Below are 13,109 nucleotides of genomic sequence, written 5' to 3' on the forward strand. Positions count from 1 at the left end.
ATAGAACCAGTGAAGAGCAGAGATGCCATAGGCACAATCAGAGAACACTGTATAAACATCAGAGGTCCGCGGTTGTTCAACGTCCTCCCAGCAAGCATAAGAAATATTACCGGAACAACCGTGGACATTTTCAAGAGGAAACTAGATTTATTCCTCCAAGGAGTGCCGGACCAACCGGGCTGTGGTGGGTATGTGGGCCTGCGGGCCGCTCCAAGCAACAGCCTGGTGGACCAAACTCTCACAAGTCAAGCCTGGCCTCGGGCAGGGCTTGGGGAGTAGAAGAACTCCCAGAACCCCATCAACCAGGTAACCAGGTAGTAGTGGAATCACCGGTGCATACAGTGTGGAGGACCGAGTAGTGACCTGACCTGACCTGACCTGACGGCCAGGTAGGACGGCCCGCTGTGGAACTGCTGCCTGTGTTTGTTGGGTGGTGACTGTGACTACAGAGATTTGTGTAGAAAAGAATCGACATCGTCAATCTACTAGCACTTAGAGAATCACCAAGTGGAAAGGCGACAACGGAGCACCATCGTCAACCATACATCATCATTACTCATCTAGTTGTGTGAGCGGGAATCATACTGGCATGTACCCCCTCTCTGGTCAAGTAATCAGGTGTACAGTGTGAGGTAAAATATTATCAAATTCTTGTTCAGGATAGTATATATATTTAAAATCTCGGTGTGGCTCATTCTGGGTAGAAGTTACCGCTTCCGTGAACTAGTGACACACGCACGCGCACGCACGCACGCACACGCACGCACGCACTCAAGCCCACGTACGTATGCACGCACACACACACGCACACACAGGCTAGAAGGGATTAACACCTTTCGTGGAAAGGAGATAAAACCTCTCATAATCCACCTCCCTCTCTTACCTGCTGTAAGCTGAACACCTCACCTCCTAGTAACCCCATCCCAAGAGCACACACGTTCTCTCTCTCTCTCTCTCTCTCTCTCTCTCTTGCTCTCTCTCTCTCTTGCTCTCTCTCTCTCTCTCTTACTCTCTCTGTCTCTTGCTCTCTCTCTCTCTTGCTCTCTCTCTCTCTCTCTTGTTTGCTCTCTCTTGCTCTCTCTCTCTCTCTCTCTCTCTTGCTCTCTCTCTCTCTTGACAAGGGACAAAATGGCAGGAGGCCGCAACAGGGACAAGGAAAGCAGCCAGGGAGATCAAACGAAGGAGATGCTAACCCAAGTTCTGGAGGAATTCAGGAGGGAGATGAATGAAATGAGGATTACGATTAACAATCTGCAAAGTGAGCTGGCATCAGCAAGAGAGGAGATCAAGTCTCTCACAGAGAAAAATAAAGAGACCGAGCATCAGATTATCATCCAAAGGGAAGGTGGGAATGTTACATTGGAAGGAAATGCCTCTGTACCTGATACATTTGCGGATATACTGAAAAAGAGCTCAAAAGCAATGGACACAGTGAGGGAGGTAGCGATGCAAGCAGCTACGTCACAGGAAGCAGCAAGGTGCACCACTCAACTGCTGGAGAGGAAAAGATCAGTGGTAGTTGTAGGCATCAAAGAACAGGAAGGATCCAACAGGCAAGAATGGAATGGCAAGGATAGAGAGGCAGTACATGGGCTACTGAAGGGGTTACAGATGGAAGGGGCTGTACATAACATAGAGAAGGTTTTCAGGTTGGGCTGGTACAACAAGGACAGAAACCGACTTGTAAAGGTGGTGTTTACAAACGAAACCACGAAGGAGGACATTCTCGAAAGGAAGAGTCGTCTGCAGCATATGGAGGGATACAAAAAAGTATTCCTGCAGAGGGACAGGACGAAGGAGGAGAGAGCCAGGGCAGCAGAGGCAAGGAGGAAGCGCAGGGAGAGAGGAGCAAACCAGGAAATCACAGCCCTCATCACAACAGTCCCAGAGATAAGAGGAGAACCCAAAACCAGCATCCCAGCAACACCAGAGGGGAGGGCGACACCACCTCCCCCCTCTGCATAGAAACCCTCCCTTCCCCTCACCCTACCTTCCCCCACCCAACCCTCCCTCCCACCCCACCCCATTCTGACCCTGATACCCCTTCCCCATTCACATCATGTCCCTCCTCCCACCTTTTTCCCTCTGTCACCCCTCCCCCTTCATCCCATACCCTCCCTATCCCTCCTCCCACCTCACTGCGTATCCTCCATGTTCCCCCTACCTCCTTAACCCACACCCTACCTGTCCCCCCTTCCCTTAAACCCCCACTCCCCACCCCAAAATCCTCTGAGACCCTGCAAACCACCTCACAGATCCTCTCACCCACGGAACAGCTTCCCACACCAGCAGAATGCTCGCCAAGAAAGGGACATAAAAATGAACAGAAGAAAGTGAGCTTCAAGGCGATGTACACTAACATAGATGGGATTTCAAATAAAACAAGTGAACTTGGAGAATGGGCACTAGAAGAAAACCCAGATATAATAGCACTCACAGAAACAAAGTTAACGAAAATCATAACAAACGCAGTGTTTCCACAGGGCTACTATGTAGTGAGGAAAGAGAGAGAAGGGAGAGGAGGAGGTGGTGTAGCTCTGCTACTAAGAGAAGGTTGGAGTTTCGAAGAGATGGTAATTCAGAACTGTGAAGGTTTCATTGACTACATTTCAGGCACCATAGCAACTGGAGGACAGAAAATTATAATAGTAGTCATATATAACCCCCCACCAAATGACAGAAGACCCAGACAGGAATATGATAGAAACAACTTGGCCACCATCAATATAATAGAGAGAGCAGCTTCTGTGGCTAGCAGGAACGGATCCAGACTTCTAATCATGGGAGACTTCAACCATGGGAAGATAGATTATGGGAACAGAGACCCACATGGAGGCCCAGACACATGGAGAGCTAAGCTGATGGATGTGGCAACAAGAAACTTTCTAAGTCAACACGTCAAGGGACCGACAAGAATGAGAGGAGGGGATGAACCAGCCTTGCTTGATCTGATATTTACCCTAAATGAGTCGGATATAAGGGAAGTTAAGTTGGAAGCCCCTTGGGAATGAGTGATCATAGTGTATTGAGCTTTGAGTACCTGGTTGAGCTGGGAATTATCACCCCCAAAAAAGAACTGGGAACCAAAGGGCTGGCGTACCGAAAGGGAAACTATGAGGAAATGAATAAATTCCTATGCGATATACATTGGGACACAGAACTCGGAACCAAGTCCGTACAAGACATGATGGATTATGTCACCCAAAAATGTCAGGAGGCTGTAAGCAGGTTTGTCCCAGCCCGACAGGAAAAAACAGAGAAGCAAAGGAAGAATCCGTGGTTTAATAAGGAATGTATGAAAACAAAGGAGCAGAACAAAAGGGCATGGAGGAACTTCCGTAATAACAGAACACCAGAAAGTAGAGAGAGATACCAGAGAACCAGGAACGAGTATGTCAGTGTGAGAAGAGCAGCTAAGAAAAGGTATGAAAATGATATAGCTAATAAAGCCAAGACCGAACCCAAGCTACTACACAGTCACATCAGGAGGAAGACAACAGTGAAGGAACAGGTGATGAAACTTAGGGTGGGCGAGGACAGGTACACAGAGAATGACAAAGAGGTATGTGAAGAACTCAATAAAAGGTTCCAGGAGGTCTTTACAATAGAACAGGGAGATATCGCGGCGCTAGAAGTGGTGGCAGCAAACCAGGTGACCTTGGATAGGTTCGAAATTACAAGAGATGAGGTCAAGAAGCACCTATTGGAGCTGGATGTGAGAAAAGCTGTTGGGCCGGATGGAATCTCGCCATGGGTCTTGAAAGAGTGTGCAGGAGCACTTTGCCTACCACTCTCCATAGTGTATAGTAGGTCACTGGAAACGGGGGACCTACCAGAAATATGGAAGACTGCTAATGTAGTACCAATATACAAAAAGGGTGAGAGACAACAGGCACTGAACTACAGGCCAGTGTTCTTAACTTGTATACCATGCAAGGTGATGGAGAAGATTGTGAGAAAAAAACTAGTAACACATCTGGAGAGAAGAGACTTCGTGACAACCCATCAACATGGGTTCAGGGAGGGTAAATCTTGCCTTACAGGATTGATAGAATTCTACGATCAGGTGACAAAGATTAAACAAGAAAGAGAAGGGTGGGCGGACTGCATTATTTTGGACTGTCGGAAAGCCTTTGACACAGTACCCCATAAAAGGTTGATGCATAAGCTAGAGAAACAGGCAGGAGTAACTGGTAGGGCGCTCCAGTGGATAAGGGAGTACCTAAACAATAGGAAGCAGAGAGTTACAGTGAGGGGTGAGACCTCAGACTGGCGTGAAGTCACCAGTGGAGTCCGACAGGGCTCTGTACTTGGACCTATCCTGTTTCTGATATACGTAAATGATCTCCCAGAGGATATAGACTCATTCCTCTCAATGTTTGCTGACGACGCCAAAATTATGAGAAGGATTAAGACAGAGGAGGACAGCTTGAGGCTTCAAGAAGACCTGGACAAGCTGCAGGAATGGTCGAACAAATGGCTGTTAGAGTTTAATCCAAGCAAATGTAATGTAATGAAGATAGGGGTAGGAAGCAGGAGACCAGATACAAGGTATCACTTGGGAGATGAAATACTTCAAGAGTCCGCGAGAGTGAAAGACCTGGGGGTCGATATCATGCCAGACCTGTCCCCTGATGCTCATATCAAGAGGATAACAGCAGCAGCATATGCCAGGTTGGCTAACATAAGAACGGCCTTTAGAAACTTGTGTAAGGAATCTTTCAGAACATTATATACCACATATGTCAGACCAATCCTGGAGTATGCGGCACTAGCAGGGAGTCCATATCTAATCAAGCATAAGACTAAAATGGAAAAGGTTCAAAGGTTTGCCACCAGACTAGTACCCGAGCTGAGAGGTATGAGCTACGAGGAGAGACTACGGGAATTAAACCTCACTTCGTTGGAAGACAGAAGAGTTAGGGGGGACATGATCACCACATTCAAGATCCTCAAGGGAATTGACAGGGTTGATAAAGACAGGCTGTTTAACACAAGGGGCAAACGCACTAGGGGACACAGGTGGAAACTGAGTGCCCAAATGAGCCACAGAGATATTAGAAAGAACTTTTTTAGTGTCAGAGTGGTTGACAAATGGAATGCATTAGGAAGTGATGTGGTAGAGGCTGACTCAATACACAGTTTCAAGTGTAGATATGATAGAGCCCAATAGGCTCAGGAACCTGTACACCTGTTGATTGACAGTTGAGAGGCGGGACCATAGAGCCAGAGCTCAACCCCCGCAAGCACAACTAGGTGAATACAACTAGGTGAGTACACACACCGCACATGAGACTGCTATACAAACGTGAAAGGCAGGCAGGAGTAAGCGGAAAGGCCCTAGTATGGGTGAAGAACTACCTAACAGGAAGGAGCCAGAGGGTAATGTAAGGGGCGAGAAGTCGGACTGGCGAACAGTAACAAGTGGAGTACCTCAAGGATCGGTGCTGGGACCAATCCTCTTTCTAATTTACGTAAATGATATGTTTACAGGAGTGGAATCATACATGTCAATGTTTGCGGATGACGCAAAATTAATGAGAAGAGTTGTGACAGACGAGGATTGTAGGATCCTCCAAGAAGACTTAAACAGGTTGCAGAGATGATCAGGGAAATTGTTACTGGAGTTTAACACCAGTATATGTAAAGTTATGGAAATGGGATCAGGTGATAGGAGACCAAAGGGACAGTACACAATGAAGGGGAACAGCCTACCTGTAACGATTCGAGGAAGAGACCTGGGAGTGGATGTGACACCTAATCTAACTCCTGAGGCACATATAAATAGGATAACGACAGCAGCGTACTCTACACTGGCGAAAATTAGAACTTCATTCAGAAACCTAAATGAGGAGGCTTTTAGGGCGCTTTACACTGCCTACGTGAGACCCGTCTTAGAGTATGCTGCGCCATCATGGAGCCACCACCTGAAGAAACACATAAAGAAACTGGAGAAGGTTCAGAGGTTTGCGACGGGGCTTGTTCCAGAGTTACGAGGGATGGGATATGAAGAGCGTCTAAAGGAACTGAACCTTACGACACTAGAGAAAAGAAGGGAGAGAGGAGATATGATAGGGACATATAAAATACTCAGGGGAATTGACAAAGTGGAAATAGATGAAATGTTCACAAGTAATAATAACAGAACGAGGGGACATGGGTGGAAACTGGAAACTCAGATGAGTCACAGAGATGTTAGGAAGTTTTCTTTTAGCGTGAGAGTAGTGGAAAAATGGAATGCACTTGGGGAACAGTTTGTGGAAGCAAATACTATTCATACTTTTAAAACTAGGTATGATAGGGAAATGGGACAGGAGTCATTGCTGTAAACAACCGATAGCTGGAATGGTGGGATCCAAGAGTCAATGCTCGATCCTGCAAGCACAAATAGGTGAGTACAAATAGGTGAGTACACACACATACACACACTGTGAGAGAGGCTGTAGATCCAGATGGGATCTCACCATGGGTATTAAAAGAGTGTGCAGAGGCACTCTGCATGCCACTCTCCATAGTGTATAGTAGGTCACTGGAGACGGGAGACCTACCAGAAATATGGAAGACGGCTAATGTCGTCCCAATATAAAATAGGGTGACAGACAAGAGGCCCTGAACTACAGGTCAGTGTCCGTAACTTGTATACCATGCAAGATAATGGGGAAGATCGTGAGAAAAAAATCTAATAACACATCTGGAGAGAAGGGACTTCGTGACAAATCGTTAATATGGGTTCAGGGAGGGAAATCTTGCCTTACTGGCTTAATAAAAATCTACGACAAGGTGACAAAGATTATGCAAGAAAGAGAAGGCTGAGTGGACTGCATTTTTTTTTTGGACTGTCGGAAATCCTTTGACACAGTCCCCCCATAAGAGGCTGGAGAGACAGGCAGGAGTAACTGGTAGAGTGCTCTAGTGGATAAGGGAATACCTAATAGGATAGCTAATAGCAATAGGAAGCAGAGAGTTACAGTGAGGGGTGAGACCTCAGATTGGAGTGAAGTCACCAGTAGATTCCCACAGGGCTCTGTACTCGGTCCTATCCTGTTTCTGATGTACGTAAATAATCTCCCGGAGGGTATAGACTTATTCCTCTCAATGTTTGCTAACGATGCCAAAATTACGAGAAAAATTAAAGCAGAGGAGGACTGCTTGAGGCTTCAAGAAGACCTAGACACACTGAAGTAATGGTCGAACAAATGCTTGTTAGAGTTTAACCCAAGCAAATGTAATGTAGTGAAGATATGTATAGGGAGCAGGAGGCCAGTTACAAAGTATCATTTTGGAGATGAAATTCTTCAGGAGTCACAGAGAGAGAAAGACTTGGGGGTTGATATCACGCCAGACCTGTCCCCTGAAGCCCATACCCCTGAAGCATATGCTAGGTTGGCTAACATAAGAACGGCATTTAGACACTTGTGTAGGGAATCATTTAGAATTTTGTATTCCACCTATGTCAGACCAATCCTGGAGTATGCAGTGCTAGCATTGAGTCCATATCTAGTGAAGTATAAGACTAAACTGAAAAAGGTTCAAAGGTTTGCCAGCAGACTAGTACCCGGTCTGAGAGGTATGACCTACGAGGAGAGACTACGGGAATGAAACATCGTCACTGGAAGACAGAAGAGTTAGGGGGGGGGGGGACATGATCACCACGTACAAAATTCTCAGAGGAATTGACAGGGTAGATAAGGACAGGCTATTTAACACAAGGGGCACATGCACAAGGAGTCACAGGTGGAAAGTAAGTGCCCAAATGAGCCGCAGAGATATTAGAATTTTTTTTTAGTGTCAGAGTGGTTGACAAATGGAATGCATTAGGCAATGATGTTGTGGAGGCTGACTCCATACACAGCTTTAAGTGTAGATATGATAGAGCCCAATAGGCTCAGGAACCTGTACACCAGTTGATTGACAGTTGAGAGGCGGGGCCAAAGAGCCAGAGCTCAACCCCTGCAAGCACAAAATGGTGAGTACAAATAAGTGAGTACACACACATACACACCCCACACACTCACACTCACACACACACACACACACACACACACACACACACACACACACACACACACACACACACACACACACACACACACACACACACACACTGTGCTAGGAGAAAGGGAGGTAAACCAGGCGGCCTTGGAGGAGTTCGAAATTACGAGAGAGGAGGTCAAGAGACACCTGCTGGATCTGGATGTTAGAAAGGCTGTTGGTCCAGATGGGATCTCACCATGGGTACTGAAAGAGTGTGCAGAGGCACTTTGCTTGCCACTCTCCATACCGTATAGTAAGTCACTAGAGACGGGAGACCTACCAGAAATATGGAAGACGGCGAATGTGGTCCCAATATACAAAAAGGGCGACAGACAAGAGGCACTGAAATACAGGCCAGTGTCCTTGACTTATATACCATGCAAGGTGATGGAGAAGATCGTGAGAAAAAAACCTGGTAACACATCTGGAGAGAAGGGACTTCGTGACAAATCGCCAACATGGATTCAGGGAGGGTAAATCTTGCCTTACAGGCTTGATAAAATTCTACGATCAGGTGACACAGATTAAGCAAGAAAGAGAGGGCTGGGCGGACTGCATTTTCTTGGATTGTCGGAAAGCCTTTGACACAGTACCGCATAAGAGGCTGGTACATAAGCTGGAGAGACAGGCAGGTGTAGCTGGTAAGGTGCTCCAGTGGATAAGGGAGTATCTAAGCAATAGGAAGCAGAGAGTTACGGTGAGGGGTGAGACCTCCGATTGGCGTGAAGTCACCAGTGGAGTCCCACAGGGCTCTGTACTCGGTCCTATCTTGTTTCTGATATATGTAAATGATCTCCCGGAGGGTATCGATTCATTTCTCTCAATGTTTGCGGACGATGCTAAAATTATGAGAAGGATTAAAACAGAAGAGGACTGTTTGAGGCTTCAAGAAGACCTATACAAGCTGAAGGAATGGTCGAACAAATGGTTGTTAGAGTTTAACCCAACCAAATGTAATGTAATGAAGATAGGTGTAGGGAGCAGGAGGCCAGATACAAGGTATCATCTGGGAGAGGAAATTCTTCAGGAGTCAGAGAAGGAAAAAGACTTGGGGGTTGATATCATGCCAGACCTGTCTCCTGCAGCACATATCAAGCGGAGAACATCAGCGGCATATGCCAGGCTGGCCAACATACGAACGGCATTCAGAAACTTGTGTAAAGAATCATTCAGAACTTTGTATACCACATATGTCAGGCCAATCCTGGAGTATGCAGCCCCAGCATGGAGTCCATATCTAGTCAAGGATAAGACTAAACTGGAAAAGGTTCAAAGGTTTGCCACCAGACTAGTACCCGAGCTGAGAGGTATGAGCTACGAGGAGAGACTACGGGAACTAAACCTCACTTCGCTGGAAGACAGAAGAGTTAGGGGGGACATGATCACCACATTCAAGATTCTGAAGGGGATTGATAGGGTAGATAAAGACACTCTATTTAACACAAGGGGAACACGCACAAGGGGACACAGGTGGAAACTGAGTGCCCAAATGAGCCACAGAGATATTAGAAAGAACTTTTTTAGTGTCAGAGTGGTTGACAAATGGAATGCATTAGGGAGTGATGTGGTGGAGGCTGACTCCATACAGAGTTTCAAGTGTAGATATGACAGAGCCCGATAGGCTCAGGAATCTGTACACCTGTTGATTGACGGTTGAGAGGCGGGACCAAAGAGCCAGAGCTCAACCCCCGCAAACACAACTAGGTGAGTACAACTAGGTGAGTACACACACATACACACACACACAGTCCATATCTAGTCAAGGATAAGACTAAACTGGAAAAGGTTCAAAGGTTTGCCACCAGACTAGTACCCGAGCTGAGAGGTATGAGCTACGAGGAGAGACTACGGGAATTAAACCTCACTTCGCTGGAAGACAGAAGAGTTAGGGGGGACATGATCACCACATTCAAGATTCTGAAGGGGATTGATAGGGTAGATAAAGACAGTCTATTTAACACAAGGGGAACACGCACAAGGGGACACAGGTGGAAACTGAGTGCCCAAATGAGCCACAGAGATATTAGAAAGAACTTTTTTAGTGTCAGAGTGGTTGACAAATGGAATGCATTAGGGGGTGATGTGGTGGAGGCTGACTCCATACAGAGTTTCAAGTGTAGATATGACAGAGCCCGATAGGCTCAGGAATCTGTACACCTGTTGATTGACGGTTGAGAGGCGGGACCAAAGAGCCAGAGCTCAACCCCCGCAAACACAACTAGGTGAGTACAACTAGGTGAGTACACACACACACACACACACACAGTCCATATCTAGTCAAGGATAAGACTAAACTGGAAAAGGTTCAAAGGTTTGCCACCAGACTAGTACCCGAGCTGAGAGGTATGAGCTACGAGGAGAGACTACGGGAATTAAACCTCACTTCGCTGGAAGACAGAAGAGTTAGGGGGGACATGATCACTACATTCAAGATTCTGAAGGGGATTGATAGGGTAAATAAAGACAGTCTATTTAACACAAGGGGAACACGCACAAGGGGACACAGGTGGAAACTGAGTGCCCAAATGAGCCACAGAGATATTAGAAAGAACTTTTTTAGTGTCAGAGTGGTTGACAAATGGAATGCATTAGGGGGTGATGTGGTGGAGGCTGACTCCATACAGAGTTTCAAGTGTAGATATGACAGAGCCCGATAGGCTCAGGAATCTGTACACCTGTTGATTGACGGTTGAGAGGCGGGACCAAAGAGCCAGAGCTCAACCCCCGCAAACACAACTAGGTGAGTACACACACACACACACACACACACACACACACACAAAAGAACGAGATTGTGGCAAGACGGTGGCACCAGAGGCCTGAGAAGGTAGGAGCTTGGACTACCACGTGGGAGGACCTCTGGCGAGGACGTCAACAATTAAGGCGGACATCGCTTCATAAATCAGCTAATTGTGCTGTGGGATGCTTACTTGGAGGTGAGTGCCTCTCAAAGTCAGTCATACAAGGTGTACAGTGTTTTTTTTATATAGTAATTAGCTTTGAACATAAGGTAATTAAAATACAAAAAGTAGCTCAAGAGCCTCAGCTTGGTACTAGTTTCTCACACCTGTGTGTTACATTACACCGCCACTTACTAGACGTACCCCCCTCCTCACCATAACACGCCAGTGTAAACACTCACACACACACACACACACACACAAACCAGCCTACCGCCGACCTCACCCGTCACTCCTTGGACTGACCGTCCATCCCTCACCCCCCTGATTGTCCTTCTTCCTCTCTGCCTACTTCCCTCTCTCCCTCACTCTCCCTCCCTTTCACTCCCCTTCACTCCTCCTCTCCCTTTCACTCCCTCTCCCTCCATCCCTCCACCAGTTAACCCCCCCCCCCCACCGCGCCACCCCCACAATAGAAACACACACACACACACACACACACACACACACACACACACACACACACACACACACACACACACACACGCACACACGCACACACACACGCACACACACACGCACACAAAACACACACACACACACACACACACACACACACACACACACACACGCACACACGCACACACACATGCACACAAAGACACACACACACACACACACGCACACAAAGACACACACGGACACACACACACAAACACTCACGCACACACACACACAGACGCACATCTCATGGGGGCCTCGTAGCCTGGTGGATAGCACGCAGAACTCGTAATTCTGTGGCGCGGGTTCGATTCCCGCACAAGGCAGAAACAAATGGGCAAAGTTTCTTTCACCCTAAGTGCCCCTGTTACCTAGCAGTAAATAGGTACCTGGGAGTTAGTCAGCTGTCACGGACTGCTTCCTGGGGTGTGTGTGTGTGTGTGGTGTGGAAAAAAAAAAAAAAAAAAAAAAAAAAAAAAAAAAAAAAAAAAAAAAAAAAAAAAAAAAAAAGGTAGTTAGTAAACAGTTGATTGACAGTTGAGAGGCGGGCCGAAAGAGCAAAGCTCAACCCCCGCAAAAACACAACTAGTAAACACACAACTAGTAAACACACACAGACACACACAGACACACACAGACACACACAGACACACACACACACACATACACACATACACACATACACACACACACACACACACACACACACACACACACACACACACACACACACACACACACACACACACACAGGTGAAGCGGGATGGTAAGACAACAGAATGAAGCTGGAGGAGAGGGACTGGACGAGTCATTCATGGAGATGATTGCTAAGGCATGGAAGGAAGTCAGTGGGGAATTGAAAAGGACCTGAGGGAAACTATATGTAAGCTGCAGATAGAACTAAGTGCAGCGCAAGAGGAGATAAAAAGCCTAAAAACAGGCCCTCATCAGACTCTGGTCCAGGGGACCAACCCCCAGGTGCCAGGAGATGTAGCAATGGCAGGGACCCCTACAATTGGCCCAACCTTTGCTGAAATGCTCAAGTGCCCAGGAGCAATGTCCACAGTCAAGGAAGTTGTAATGAAATCAGTAACCTCACAGGAGGCAGCTAGATGCACAAGCCATCTAATGGAAAGGAAAAGAGCTGTAGTAGTGGTAGGTGTCAAGGAACAAGAGGGCTCCACAAGGGAGGAAACAAGGACTAAAGACAAAGCTGCAGTGGCAGGGATATTAAAGGAGATAGGAATGGAAGGGGCTGAACGAGACATAGAACAGTTTTTCCGGATTGGCCAGTACAACAGAGACAAAAAAAGATTGATCAAGGTAGTATTCAAGAGCGAGGACATCAAGGAGGACATCCTAGTAAGGAAGAGCAAACTGAGGCATTCAAGGAACTACAAAGAGGTATATGTTCAGAGGGACATGACCAGAGACGAGATAGTAAGGGCAGCAGATGCAAGGAAAAGGCGCAAGGAGAGGGAAGAGAGCCAGGGAACCTCAGCCTCCAACCCAGCAATCCCAGAGGGGAGTGGGGAACCCCAATCCAGCAACCCAGGAACCCTAGGGGGGAATGCAACACCCCAGCCCACCACCCAATAGGGCCCTCCCTACCCCCCAGCACAAACCCTTCTTTGTCCCTGCATAATGCCCATCATGAAACCCAAATCCTCCCCC

Source organism: Procambarus clarkii, chromosome 68, assembly GCF_040958095.1.
Source record: "Procambarus clarkii isolate CNS0578487 chromosome 68, FALCON_Pclarkii_2.0, whole genome shotgun sequence".
Classification (NCBI taxonomy): domain Eukaryota; kingdom Metazoa; phylum Arthropoda; class Malacostraca; order Decapoda; family Cambaridae; genus Procambarus; species Procambarus clarkii.